This window comes from Bison bison, unplaced genomic scaffold (genome assembly GCF_000754665.1).
Source record: "Bison bison bison isolate TAMUID 2011002044 unplaced genomic scaffold, Bison_UMD1.0 scf7180017853141, whole genome shotgun sequence".
NCBI classification, from domain to species: domain Eukaryota; kingdom Metazoa; phylum Chordata; class Mammalia; order Artiodactyla; family Bovidae; genus Bison; species Bison bison.
Window position 1 is genome coordinate 7,213 of NW_011483714.1, and position 363 is coordinate 7,575.

Below are 363 nucleotides of genomic sequence, written 5' to 3' on the forward strand. Positions count from 1 at the left end.
CTAGATAGAACTTTGTTGGCAAAGTAATGTCTCTACTTTTTAACATGCTGTCAAGGTTGGTCATAGCTTTACTTCCAAGGAGCAAGTGTCTTCTAATTTCATGACTGCAGCCACCATCTGCAGTGATTTTGGAACTCAATAATAATAGTAATAATAAAGTATGTCACTGTTTCCATCGATTCCCCATCTATTTGCCATGAAGTGATGACACTGCATGCCATGATCTTAATTTTTTGAGTGTTGAATTTTAAGCCAACTTTTTCACTCTCCTCTTTCACTTTCATCAAGAGGCTCTTTAGTTCTTCTCTTTCTGCCATAAGGGTGGTGTCATCTGCATATCTGAGGTTATTGATATTTCTGCCA